This window comes from Rattus norvegicus, chromosome 1, assembly GCF_036323735.1.
Source record: "Rattus norvegicus strain BN/NHsdMcwi chromosome 1, GRCr8, whole genome shotgun sequence".
Lineage (NCBI taxonomy): Eukaryota > Metazoa > Chordata > Mammalia > Rodentia > Muridae > Rattus > Rattus norvegicus.
In genome coordinates this window covers 174,708,769-174,721,324 of record NC_086019.1, presented here as the reverse complement: position 1 = coordinate 174,721,324, position 12,556 = coordinate 174,708,769, and the positions used below count along the sequence as shown (strand labels likewise).

Genomic DNA, 12,556 nt, shown 5'->3' with positions numbered 1-12,556 from the left:
TTTGACTTCTATGTACACACGCTGTGACACAAACAGGCCTATATCCACATACATAAATGTGAACACACACACACACACACACACACACACACACACACGTCCCACATCACATCATATATTTAGAGAGAAAAAAAGACACCTTCCAGCCCATGGGAAGAACTAAAATATTACATGTACTATAAATTTGGCCATTTGGACAGAAAGATTTAAAAAAAAAAAAAGAACTCCTTTTGTAATGACATGGATTCATTTATTTGTGTGAGGGGGTGGGAGTGCACACCACCGCAAGTATGCAGAGATCAGAACTTGCAGGACTCCGTTCTCTCCCTCCACCATGTGGAGCATGGGACTCAAACTCATGTCAGGCTTGGTAACAGGTATCTTTACTGGCTGAGCCTCTCCACTGGCCCTAGACAAGAGGGATTTTAAAAGTGAAAAGAAGGAAAGGGGTGGGAGCAGGAGAAGAAGATAAATAAAATCCGACAAATATTAAACTTCTAGGCATAAAAGTCTCTAGTGACAACAGAAGAAATATAAATGTGGCAATTATCCCAGATACCAAATAAACTTTTAAAAATATTAAGCTCTGATAAAATAATTTTAAAAGTATTTTGATCTCTCCAGAGTGAAAGCCATTAATCAATATTTCATCAAAGAATTATAGCTAGTTCAAAAACAAGAAAACCACTCATGCTCCTTCTTTGTAAACGAATGTATGCAAACTAAAACATAAAAGAATCCCATCTACACAATTGGCAGAGGTATAGTTTATGAAAGTGCTGCTTTATTTAGAGCAGTGGAGCTCTGGTAAAATAGACAGTAACATATTTCTAGAGATTCTAACAAGCTCTTTAAGCTCTCTTAAAAACACAGGCAGTAAAAAGAAGAATCTTCAACAAAATCACAACTGGGGATCTATCCCAGGGAAAAACGAAAAACACAAAGATTCATGCAAGCTAAAACACTTGTCACAGGATTATTTACAACATCAAAAAATTTAAGACAAATTTCTGAAAGTAAAAAGTAGGACTAGAGAGGCGGGTGACTCAGTGGTTAAGAGCACTGACTGCTCTTGCAGAGGACCTGAGTTCAGTTCCCAGCATCCACATTGGGCAGCTCACAACTGCCTATATAATTCCAGTTCCAGAGGATTCCACACCCTCTTCTGGCCTCTGTGAGCTCCATACTCATGTTCACTTACTCACACAGAGACCATACTAATACACATAATTAAAATATTTAAAGTGGCTTAGCTAAAATATAATATAGTCAATTGATAGAATATTAGATATTTAATAATTTATCAGACTATTAGAATATGAAAAATAAACCAGTATATAATCAATATTCAGTAAAAGTCCAGGATCTCAACTACTAAATGTAATGTAATTTTATCTATGTAAAAAAGTTTTTGTTTGGAGTTGGGGATTTAGTTCAGTGGTAGAGCGCTTGCCTAGGAAGCGCAAGGCCCTGGGTTCGGTCCCCAGCTCTGAAAAAAAAAAAGAACCAAAAAAAAAAAAAGTTTTTGTTTGTTTGTTTAGACAGGGTCTCACTTTGTAGACTTGGTAGGTCTGGAATGTGTGTATAGATCAGGATGGCCTTGAATTCACAAAGACGTTGTTTTCTCTGCCTCTTGAGTGATGAGATTAAAGGTGTGAGCCTCCATATATTGTTTGCATGTTTTTTAAGCTAGAAGCAAATATTTGCTGTATTTCTTTCAGTAGTAAAACCATAAGATATGCCTTTCTGAATTCTATTTTATTAAAATTTCCTAAATTAGTATTAGGATAGGCCAATTACCATTAAAAAAGCATTATGGTAGATCACCAAAGATACTCATGTCCTAACCCCAGAACCTGAGGATATGTTACCTCATAAAGAATCTCAGAATGGGGGGGAGATGGGCCTGGTAGGATCTCAACGGTATTTGTGGAGAAAGGAAGGTTCAAAAACAGGACTTCAGAAAGGGCTGCAGTTTGGGTGCAGTTTGTCCCTCAAAGGCTGTGTCCTGGAAGCTCAGTTCCCTGCAATGGTAGTGAAGCCTGAAGCAAGGTGGAAACATGTGGGAGGCACCCCCTCAGAAGAGAGTGAGGTAGCTCTTTCATGGAACCCCAGTTCATTCCAGTAAAAATGGGTAAAGAATGGATTGTTATGAGAAAGCAAGCTCCCCACCCCTACCCCTACCCCACCCCTACCTCACCCCTACCCCACCCCTACCCCACCCCACCCCACCACAGAACTCACCACATAATCTCTCCTCTGCCCCTCTCCTCCCAGGATGCCCTTCTGTCACATGGTCATCCCAGGAGCAATACCAATGACATTTCCTTGATCCCCCCAGAACTGTGGGCTAAATGGATCTTTTTTTCTTTTCTTTTTTTTTTTTTAAGATTTATTCATGTATTATATATGAGTACACTGTAGCTGACTTCAGACACACCAGAAGAGGGCATCGGATCTCTTTACAGATGGTTGTGAGCCACCATGTGGTTGCTGGGAATTGAACTCAGGACCTCTGGAAGAGTAGTTGGGTGCTCTTATCCCCTGAGCCATCTCTCCAGCCTGGATCTTTTTTCTTTACAAAGTGCTCAGTACTAGGGATTTTGCTATAGAAACTAAAAACAGCCAGAGACCAGAAGATTTCATACTACTTTCAAGACAGAGAAGGATGTAGTCACATGTAAGGGTAGGAAAAAGGAGGGGAAGGGATTCTCTCCTAAAACGACCCTTTTTGATGACTTGATCTTAAAACTTTAAGTTACAGCAACAATTGAAAACAAATACAAATATGTGCTATCTTATGGTAAAAAATAAACTTTATCTGATTAAAACATCTTCATTTGGTTCAAAGAAGCCTTAAGATGTAGGATGGAGCTCAGTTTTAAATAGAGAGCTTGCCTAGCGTGCGTGTGCTCTGGGCTCCATGCCCAGCCCAACATTAACCGAATATGGAATTACAAGTATGGCGCACACCTGTAATGCCAGCACTAGGAAGGCAGAGAAAGAATCACAAGCTGAAGGCTATCCTCTGCCACATACCAAGTTGGGGCCAGCCTTAGATGGGTGCACTGTCTTTATTTTAAAGGAGCTTTAAAAAGATCTTTAGAAGTAACATGTGGGCACACATGCACATACAACACACACCCCTACACACAATGGCACGGGTTAATAGTCACACTCTAATATTTCTTCATTATTTACGTACAATGTAAAGAACAATGGCATTTAGTCTTCTTCAGAGGACTATGTTTTGTTTTCAATTATTCTCACTGTCAATGCTGCAATGCCTTACTACACAGCAGTAAACATCGGATATGGAGTAATTTGCTTAATAATGATGTCTAGTACACAAAGCTCTGGGAAGCAGGCACCAAGCAGCAGGAAAGAGAAGCTAAAACGAGAGAGGGAGAGAGGAAATTTGATGAATCATAAACAAAACACCCCCCCCTGAGTTGAGCAATTCTCAATGTGTGCAGATTGACGCACAGATTTCTTACCAAAAGGCACATACCACAATTTTAGAGAAGCAGAAAATTCTAGCACAGTTAATGAGCAATAGAGGTACAAAACAACTGTCATCATCTCCTTGAGAGTTCCAGAATGCTCTCCCTTCATGCCAGCATTCTGTCCTATCTGGTCTTTTTGTCTTCCAGTTGGTGAACTTGTCCTGCCACTTTAGTCTTCATTTAGATGTGTCTGACTCCTGACCTTCAGACCCTAACCCCAACCTTCCCATCCCACCTCCCAACAATCCCCACTCTCTCCAGATTTCCAGCCCCTGTATCAATCAGGTGGTTCACAACTGCCTGTAAGTTCTCCCCTGGTGACCCAACGCCCTCATCTGTCCTCTTCAGGCACTACATGCACAAGCTTCACATATAGACATGCGGACACAAGCACACAAAGGTAAAACACGTAGTTTTTAAATTTTTTAAATGGTATACAGCAGACCAGCGTTTGATGGTGGAGAGTAGATCAGCCTTGGGTAAAGGAAAACAATCTCTTTCAAACAAGGAAGGGCTGAAGAGAAAGCAGAAAAGAGAGAGAGGGAGTGGAGGAGAGAGGGGGAGAAGTAGGAGAAGGGGGAAGAGAAAGCAGAAAAGAGAGAGAGGGAGTGGGAGAGAGAGGGGGAGGAGTAGGAGAAGGGGAAAGAGAAGAAGAGGAGGAGGAGGAAGAAGAAGAAGGAGGAGGAGGAAGAGGAGGAGGAGAAGGAGGAGAAGATGAAGAAGAAGAAGAAGAAGAAGAAGAAGAAGAAGAAGAAGAAGAAGAAGAAGAAGAAGAAGAAGAAGAAGAAGAAGAAGAAGAAGAAGAAAAGAAGAAAAGAAGAAAAGAAGAAGAAGAGAGGGAAAGAAGGGAAGGACTTAGAAAAGTCAGCAGTCACCTCAAGGGAAAGTACTCAGAGAGCGGTGGAAGCCACCCATCACACACGGGATGTTTCCACATGGATGTTTCCACAATTACTAATTTTAGGCAAACGGCTCGTTGGCTGACTTGGCTTACGGATGAGCTGGTTTTAGTGAGCTGGCCTATTTTCCAAGGGTGAGCTAGCACACACACGTGTGTACACTACTTGGCAGGTTCAGTACATGCTGGAGGAGGAGAAAGTGCCTCAAGCCATTCCCCGTTGGAGACAGCCTGCTCAGATCCCCTAATTATCTGCTCTGTCTGCGCTCATCATCAGGCAGTCGCTTCATTATAATTTGGCTTCCCCTGTAGATTTCCCTACTGGGAGAGAACAGGCTGACCCAGAGTAGAAGTATTCTTGGTCCCAACGGCAGCTACTCAGCATGGAAATTAATAAATTGGCATTCTCTTGAGAATTCCATGTACACATCTGTTCTCCAAAGCCTTTTTATAAAGCATCTTAGTGAAGTCATTTTAGGTCGCATTAACAACATGCAGAAATTTACATGAGAGAGTGGCTGGATGTCACAGCCTTCAAGGGAACAAGTTGTTAATGCTGAAACATCAAACTGGAAAGTGTCCCCCTGCTCACACTTCTGACACCAAGGGTCAGGTTTCCATTCCAGAAAACTCTCCACTTCTCTGAAGACATCAGATGGATGTTCCGCCATGTAACTCAGATGCTAGCTAACCATAGTTACTGCAGACTCCACAGATCACCAACTCAGTCTCTCAGGCTGAACATTAACTTTAAATGTCCATTGCAGCAAGTGCTCCCTAAATAACCCACACTTTGGCCTAGAACTGGATGTCGTGGGTCCCCAAAATAATCTACAGATAATAATCCGTCTGACTTGACTGAACAGCTCTCTTTTCAAGTTCTACAATTTACCACAACAGTTCACAGAATGCAGGAAGCGCTGTCATTACGTGTCCTGATTCCCTATAAAAGGTAGCCAGCATAAATGACACAAAGGCTCTATCAGATGAAGGGACATACACATCTACCTATCAATTTGTCCATGTGTTCACCTCAACATGGGTCTGTCCATAGAAGGACAGGGTAGCCCTTCTCCATGAAGTTCAGCACAATTCCCAGAGAAAGGTTTTGAATGGGGTTAAACATCTACAGAGTATCACAGACAAACTATTATGTACACAATTCCTGGGGAGACATGAGTCTATTCACCCCAGACAGAAAACAGACAAAAGTAAACACCAAAGTCCAACTTGATGAATCAATGAGCTTTATTGGGGTTACTTATAGGTGAGGGGTTACTTAGAGCAGCAGAAATTATTCAAAGACAGTTTCATGACCAAAAATCCACTCTAACATGGGCAATGGCTCAAAAAAGCTGTAACCCGAAACACATTGCACAGCCTGTAGACATCTCAATGGGTGGGAGTGTTCTTCCCAGGTAATTTGGTTGGTGTGAGTCTCTTCTGGGTTGTGTGCATGCGTGCGTGCTTGTTGAGTGTCTTCTAGGCTGATCAGCTTGTTTAATTGTGTCTCTCAGCTGTCCTTAAGGCCTATATATGTTTATATATGCTTGGAGAGGAAGAGACCTAGTAAATCTGGTCAGTTTCAGGAAATTCCTGAAATCTTTGCATTGTTTACTTCCTGAGTTTAAGGAGATTCCCGGCAGAATGGAATGTTTCACCTCCCATGTTGCCTCACTCACTTACCCAACCCACCTCAAGCAAGGAGCCTGCATGGGTCTGCATCAGGTCTTCTGCATATATTTATAGCTGATAGCTTTGTGTTGTGTGGGATTCCTAGCAGTGGGAGTAGATGTGTCTCTGACTCTTTGTCTGCTGTTGGGATTCTTTTCCTCCTATTGGGTTGTTTTGTCCAGCCTCAACCTGAGGACTTTTGCCTTGTCTTATTGTATCTTGTTTTGTCCTATTGGGCTGGTAACTCCTCGGAGGTCTGCTCTTTTCTGAAGAGGAAATAGAGGGAGAATGGATCTGAGGAGAAAGGAACTAGGGAGGGGAACTGGGAGCAGTAGAGGGAGGGGAAACTGTGGTAGGGATGTAGCATATGAGAGAAGAATTTATATTCAGTTAAAAATTAATTAAATATTGTTTTAAAGAAAAACATCCCTTGTCTTAATGAGCTTTCCTCCAAATTGGAAGGTTTTAAGTTGGAGGAAATTACTATGCAGCACAAACTCTGATAGTCAAAAATATTTCAGGATTCCTAATTTGTGGCTCCAGAATATGGTAAAACATCTCAGCAGCATCCCTAATAGAGTCTAAAGTAACTTCTTATAATCAAACACAACACTCACAGTAAACATATGCCATTCATGTAAACTCAGAAATACGTTTCATAAATAACCTCATACAGGTTCAAACCATATTTTTTCCTCTAAAGGAAAATACTTTTTGGATTTTTATTGGTTCTGGATTCAAAACAGAGCATGAAAATTACGGACCATACCACTCCAGGCTTGCTGAGCACCAGACTATGAACACTATGGTGTCATCACGATACCCCCTCATTCCTTTGACCTCCAGGAGTCATCTTGAACAACAGCAGCGATGTTGCCTGCAAGCTTGTTAGAAGTAAAGAATCTTGGGGTTGGGGATTTAGCTCAGTGGTAGAGCGCTTGCCTAGGAAGCGCAAGGCCCTGGGTTCGATCCCCAGCTCCGAAAAAAAGAACCAAAAAAAAAAAAAAAAAAAAAAGAAGTAAAGAATCTTGGGCCTCACCCTAAAATACTGGATCCCATCAGCTACTTTATATGAATGTCGAAGTCTCTGAAGCACTACTCTAAGAGGCCATTACATCCTCAAGTTGTCATCAATGGCTACTTTTGGGTATGGGAACTACCACATATATTTGTATAGTCATCCCCCGACCCCGTCTTCCTGGCTGTCTCTGTGTGTGTGTGTGTGTGTGTGTGTGTGTGTGTGTGTGTGTGTGTGTGTGTGTGGTGTGTTCACATTTATGTATGTGGATATAGGCCTGTTTGTGTCACAGTGTGTATGCATAGAGGTCAAAGGACAACCTTGGGTGTTAACCCTGGTCTTCCACTTTGCTGGAGATAAGGTTGTCTTAGTCAGTGTTTTATTGCTTCCAAGAGACACCAAGGGCCCCAGCAATTTTTATAAAGGAGAGCACTTAACTGGAGCTGGCTTACAGACAGTTTCAGAGATTTAACTCATTGTCATCACAGGGAGGAGCATGTTCACGTGCAGGCAGAGACGGTGCTGGAGAAGTAGCTGAGAGTTCTTTATCTGGATCCACAGGTTGAGCAGGAGGAGAGACTTTGGGACTGGCTTGGGTTTTTGAAACCTCAAATCCCACCCTGAGAGATGCACTTCTTCCAACAAGGTCACACCTACTCCAACAAGGTCATACCTACTCCAACAAGGTCATACCTCGGAATCCCAAGTATTCAGATACATGAGCCTATTCTTATTCAAGCTACCGCAGGGTCTTTTGTTCCACAGTGTGTACATCCACCTAGCTGGCCTTTTCCTATCCCTGTCTCCCAGCTCTCTGTAGGATTCCTGGAATGATGGATGATGTGTCCAGCTTTACAAGGTTTTTCAGAGATTCAAACTTAGGTCTTCACAGTTGCAAGACAAATGCCTTACCCACTGAGCCATCTTCCCAACCTCCACCTTCTGTTCTGTTTAATTAGATTCAAGCATGATATATAAAATAGAGATAAAGAAACTGCCTCCACAGTATGACACTCCAAGTCAGAAGTCCACCACCAGGCCTGAGAGCTGGGATTTCTGCCTACTTTACACCTTCATAGTTGCTTAAATGCCCACTCTTGTCAGTACACTAGGACTCCAATGCTGCTTCCCTCCGGTGCCTAGGCCCACTGCTGGGTCTAGTTATCATGCCAGCTGCACTTGCCCTTCAGTTACTTCTTCCCAAATTGCCTTCTGAAACCTGGCTGTAGCCAGAACCCCTCCAGCCACTCCTATCTCTGCGAGAAAAGTGGGTGCACGCCTGTACTACTTTTCTGATTGCTATGACCTGCCAAAGAGCAACAGAAGTGAAGAAGGTTTATGCTGGCTCATGGCTCAAGGGATCCAGTCCATCATGATGGGGAAGGCATGACCGCAGGACCAGCTCCCATCTGTGGTAGCTACAGGGCTGCTTGCTCACATCTCCAGGGACTGAAAGCAGAACAAAGAAACAAGTAGAAAATTATCTGGCTTTCTCCTTTTCCCACTTTAATCCAGTATGGGCCCCTCAGCCTGAGGAATGGAGTCCCCATCTTCCCTCCCTCCTCTGCTAATCCTCTCTAAAAACACCCTCTCAGAAGACATGCGTAAAGATGTGTCTCCTACATGATGATAAATAGAGCCAAACTGACAATTAAGAGTGGCTGTCACAATGCCTGAGCCCATCTGTGGGAATGACTCAAGCATTCTTTCTCAGGATCTCTTTGGTCACCAGGAAAATTACAGGAGAGAAATAAACATTTAGGAAGAAAGCTTTAATCCCATTCCACATGTCATACATTGGTGTCTTTAGCTCCTGTGTGCCCAGCTGAGGTCCAGCTGTGCAGAAACACCACACACTTTTCCATCCGTTTTAAGAAAGTAACTTCGTGGTCCTGAAAGATCTATGCGTGTGCACCATTTCTGGGAGACAAATGTTGTCTTTTCTATCTAATCCTTAGACGTTCTGAGAATTTCTTTCTCGGTTCCCTACAAAAAAAAAAAAAAAAAAAAAAACAAAAACAAAAAAAAAAACAATCTGGATGACCCTTGAAGACACAAGTCACAAAATGATAAAAAAAAAAAAAAAAAAAAAAAAAAAAAAAAAAAAAAAAAAAAAAACCTGTATGGTTTGGGTTAGCTGAGAGCAGTCAGACTCAGTGAGAAAGGACAGAAGGGCAAAGGAGGGGAAATGGGTATAGCGTTAGATGGATGCAGTCTTGGTTTTACAAAATAAACAGGCTCTCGAGATGGTACAGGTGCTGATTTCACAGCACTGTAACATACCTGAGGCCACTGCGCTGGGTACCTAAATGTGGCTAAAGCAGGGGATGGTGTATTTCACCACATGAAAAACGAATACATTGGGAATTTATGAACCACCTCCGAGCAGCGGCAGCAGCAGATACAGAGATGCAGGGAGTGGCATTCGGGAGAAAACCAGGAAGAGATGACTCGTCTCCAATTCACACACACACAAAGAAAAAAAAAAACCCACTTTACTCACAGTCAAGGCTGAGTGACTGTGAAGACTAAAGAATTCTGAGAAACAGATGGGCGTGGAGGTGGGGGAGATAAACTAGGAATAATTACCCCTCACAGGAATGCCCCATGTTTCCAAAACATTTAACCCACTGTCATGACAAGCCCGGAGAATGAAGGTCAAGGGTCAGACTCCAGGGCTACAAAGAGGGCCTAGAGCTGAGACAGAAGCTTTCAGAGGTGAACTGCCTTGCCCCAAATTCCAGTTACTAAGGAACAGGGTGGAGATTGGAGATCTCACTTTCTCAACTCCTGTGCTCACCCCCTAGCCAAGGATGACTTAAAACAGAATGAACCTGAAAAAGCCAAAAATAATTCTTTGTTGCGTTAAAGGAAGAACGAATCCCTGTTGGAAATGGACATACAAATATGTATAATTTGAGGGTGTATTTTAAACCTGACAGCATCCTCCATCTCCACCCCTGAAAAGAAAAGTGGGTAAGAACAAAATGTGGGGTGAGAAGTCATCTGACTCACCCATGAGGTGGTGGGGAAGATCTGTAAGCAAACAGCTCCTCGTTTATTTCCAGCACACATCTCCTTCTGCCAGCCCTGGCAGCCAGCCCACCCGTGTGTTGCAGGGGCCTCCTTTGGAGACATGGCCAGAGTCCTATTTTAGGAGGACAGAAGTAGCCTAAATCATGTGGCTGTTAAGCTGGAATTTAAAGAACACACACCCTAAGAGAGGTGGGGCAAGTGAGGGGAGGGGAAGAGAGAAATGGAGACAAAAACAGAGACAGACACAGAGAAAGAGACAGAAAGACCGAGGGAGGAGAAGAGAGGGGGAGGGAGAGGGAGGGAGGATATATGATACTAGACACCACAATGTGCTAGCAGTTGGCCATCTGACGTGTTCCAATCTTGTCTAACCCAGGGAAGCCTTAATATAGTCCCTTTGTCCTGTCCGTTCCGGGAACAGCCAGCAAAATTGCCTGCAAGAAAAAGCACGTGGCCTCAGAGGTGAGCCAGGGACAGCCTCTGAGGTGCCAAGGATTTTTCTGAGCAGACATTGATGGACAGGTCTGTGTGTGCTGGAGAAACCCGTTCCCCTGGCTCGTTGCGGAATTCAGCCCCAGGGGAAGTGAGCTAATGAGTGGGGTGGTTCACCTTCAGCCCAGATGCCTCATAAAATCAACTTGTAAAGCCTAGCTCTGAATACTTTTGCTCACCCAAATGGAGTTCTGTAGGGCTCTGTGGCCTTTCATATTAGAGGGCCCAGAGGCAGTTCTTCCTTTCTCTGGCCTAAGACCAGGGCTAGTGTCCTGAGCCCAACAGCTAATCCAGGCTGTGGTCAAATCTGCTGACAGCAGCCACGGTCTGCCTGCTGCGTGTGCTCCACATCTGGGACTTGTGATTCACCAGTTAGTCTCTCCCCCAAACCTAGTTTTTCATGCAGGCCTGAGCATGCAGGACCCACAGAACCTAAGCTCCAGTGCCTAGACTTGTCTCTCCACCTAAGTACCCAATAGGGATTATTCTTATCTCTGAACAGCCTTCCCCTCCACTTGGGCTCAGTCTGATTCACCAGGGGAATCCCTATCTTGACTTTCTCATTCTGAGCCTGAGTTATGGTGAGAGATTCCTGAATGGGTTCTGTGTCTTCTGGATGCTGTTGGTGTCTATGAGGGCCCTTAAATTTCTGAAACCCCTACCCCCTTCTCGTGCCCACCCCCCCCTTCCCACCCCACTCTCCTCCCTCAGCTTGCCCAGGAGAACCCCAAGTAGCACAATTCTGACAATTCTAGACAATTCTGTTTACCTGGATTTCCTGTTTCTGCTCTCACGTCCTGGGCTCTTAATCCCTTGTCACAGCTGCTTCTGGCCCTTTGGTGACTCTTAAATTTCCCTTTTTAGACCACAGTCTTATCACGTGTTTCTGAGTCAATCTGTTTCTGCACAACAGTTTCCCTGTTGGTCTGCGGTGAGGACTTCATAAATCAGCCAGCCTCTAGGTAGCTCGTAGATAGCTTCCAGTGTCCTGACTCTGTCTCACCCAGCCTTTTGGTTCTCACACTAGGGTTTCCCTGGCCCTGGCCCTGCCTGCTGGCTCCACATTAGCTTAGAGTTCTAGAGCCCCTCCCTCATCTGAGTCAGCTACACCCTAGGCTCAGCTCTTGACTTGCTGCGACCATTTTTCAAAAACAACAACAAAAAATGGCAATGCTTTTTGTCAACAGGAAAAGAAGGGCCATTCCATATTTATTTCAATTTTTATCGTTAATATTTATTAGATAATTCCCCCATCAACGGGAGTTGAACATTATCAAAATTCATCTCAATTTCTGTACTCCAAACATCCCTAGACAAACATTTACAACTGGTCAAAAAATAAGCCAAGTTGTAATAAATTGGAGAATCTCTCCATCAGAATCCATAAACCAGTGTGTACAAATAACACTCATGGAGTACCCAGGGACCAGAAGGTGCTTGAAGACGCCTGGCAGTGCCTCTCACAGGGACACAAGCCTGTCACAGTATGCATGTAGGCAGGATTCTGCATGCCTATTCTGACTTAATGCTAAATCATAAACAGTGTCCATGTCACTACACAGAATAGTCTTTGGGGTGTGTGTGTGTGTGTGTGTGTGTGTGTGTGTGTGTGTGTGTGCGCGCGCGCGCGCGCGCACGCGCACGCAGGTGTATGTGGAAGTTCAAGGACAGCCTCAGGTAGGTATCATCCTCGGGAGCTTCCCATCTTGGTTTGGTACAGAGTCTCTTCTCTTAGAGCTCACCAATCAGGCCAGCAAACCCCAGAGATTTCCCTGTCCCTACTTCCCACTACTAGATGCACACCACTATATCTGGCTTTTTTTTTTTTTTTTTTTTGGTTCTTTTTTTCGGAGCTGGGGACCGAACCCAGGGCCTTGCGCTTCTTAGGTAAGCGCTCTACCACTGAGCTAAATCCCCAGCCCCTATATCTGG

The 12,556-nt window shown here is 43.9% G+C and overlaps 1 long non-coding RNA gene across 4 annotated transcripts; it reads right to left on the bottom strand.

The window, feature by feature from the left end:
* Positions 1 to 5,634: 5,634 nt before the first annotated feature.
* LOC100911864 (uncharacterized) lies at positions 5,635 to 11,788 on the bottom strand. Of its 4 annotated transcripts, none has more exons than XR_005499371.2 (4): positions 11,394 to 11,669; positions 10,505 to 10,566; positions 10,112 to 10,244; positions 5,635 to 8,545 (listed from the first exon to the last, which is right to left on the bottom strand). It is a non-coding gene; the product is annotated as an uncharacterized LOC100911864 (long non-coding RNA). The 4 variants fall into 4 exon arrangements; XR_005499374.2 differs by having other exon boundaries at positions 10,459 to 10,566; positions 11,394 to 11,641; XR_005499372.2 differs by having other exon boundaries at positions 10,456 to 10,566; positions 11,394 to 11,639.
* Between the last annotated feature and the right edge of the window lie 768 nt (positions 11,789 to 12,556).